The sequence below is a fragment of the Arvicanthis niloticus genome, chromosome 25, assembly GCF_011762505.2.
Source record: "Arvicanthis niloticus isolate mArvNil1 chromosome 25, mArvNil1.pat.X, whole genome shotgun sequence".
NCBI classification, from domain to species: Eukaryota; Metazoa; Chordata; class Mammalia; order Rodentia; family Muridae; genus Arvicanthis; species Arvicanthis niloticus.
In genome coordinates this window covers 39328323-39330107 of record NC_133433.1, presented here as the reverse complement: position 1 = coordinate 39330107, position 1785 = coordinate 39328323, and positions in this window count along the sequence as shown.

Genomic DNA, 1785 nt, shown 5'->3' with positions numbered 1-1785 from the left:
TCACATTTCTGTATAGAATCCTTGCTTTGTTCATATTACATGTTTTCTTTGCTATTCAATAACTGTTGAGCAAAGTTCTTTTTGGGGGGCTAGAAAGAAAGAAACAGAACACTGACATGCATTTTAAACTTAGGATATCTGTATCAGGGTATAAATATATCACAAGCCAACAGCCATCTGTGCCTGTCTGTGATTCTTTTAAGTGTTTGTTTCTTGAAGCCTGTCAAGTCTTGCATGCCTGCTTTCCCTACCACTGTGATCTTGAACACACAGCACAGATGCACTGAAGCCAAACTGTTGTGTCAATCTCCACAGAAGGCAGAAAGTAAGGACCCCTTTTAATTCTCTGTTGTTGCTTCTCCATGCTGCAGTGGGTCAGGATAGTAGTATCATGCTACCCTTTCACATAACTGAGTACCTGGCCATCCATACATTCTTGGCTTTCCTCTTCCATTGCACATTGCTGTCATGTGGACATAAAGTACAATGGAATGCTGAGTGTATATTGATTTCATTAGCCTAAACAAATGCCTGGAGGATTATTTTCCAGATACAAGTGTAAAAGTTATTAATACTTTCCCTTTAGTAAAGGTCTTCACCAGAACCTTGCATGCCAGAATAAAAAGACCCTACAATGTTTGTCTTTGGCTGACACTAAACACAAAACTGACTCAGATCCAGAGGTTTCTGTTACCTGTTTCAGAGTCTTTTGTGTTTCCATGGAAACACATGCTTGGCTTAGCAAATATATTGTGTGCTGAACATTTTTTTTTTTTTCAAATGATCCGTAGCCTTGACAGTTTTCTTGAAAAAGAGCATGCAAGAGTCTATTGGCAGTCAAAAGAAGGAGCTTACCTTCCATTATCTTCTTGGTGGACACAGTATTCATAGTTCTTTTCAGAAATTGAATTATGTGTAGCCACAATTGTGAATATCAACTATGAGTAATATATATGATTGTTTTGGTCAGCTATTTTTAACAAACTTTATCTTTTGCATGTTGGCCATTGGCTCCCCATGAGCAATTCTTTAGTTCCTCTCTCTTTCTTCCCTCTGCTTTCTCTTGTCTTATTTCTCTTCTTATATCTGTAAGAGGCTTCAAGTCTCTTGTTGTCTGCTTCCCTTACTGCTATGGTTGTGGTAATTGTCCCACAAAGCCTATTCGGAGGTCTTATTGAGAGGCAATCAAACCTTGAAGGGTTGGAGCCTGATGGGAAGTCTTTAGAATTTTGGATGTATACTGTTGAAAGGATTTTGAGACTCTGTCCTCTCTTCCTTTCTCCTTTGCTTGCTAGCTGCCACTAGGTGAGAAGCTTCTTTTTTCCTTTGCTCACAGTGATGTGCTTATCCAGGCCCAGATAAACTGGTCATTTGGCTATGAACTGAAACTCCCAAACTATGAATTTAAGTAAGCCTTTCATCTTTTCCATCTGGTTTATTTTGAGTGTTTTGTCAGAGGTGGAACGCTTACTATCCTACCCATGCAGTACCAGCCAATGTTTCTTTCTCCTCCCCAGCATCTTTTCAGCCTGTGCAGGGAAGGAAGCCTGACACTGCGTACAACAAATTAGTTCACAATGACTTGTCTGAGGGTTCAAAATGTCTTTCTCATATTGCACAATCTTGAGAATTTCTTTATGTATAAAATATGCACACACACACACACACACACACACACACACACACACACACACAGTGTTTTTGTGTTCCATGTTGAATTATCTTTTTTGTCTTTCAAGTAGGGTTAGAAACTCCAAGATATTTTGAGAAAGGAAGGACCATGTG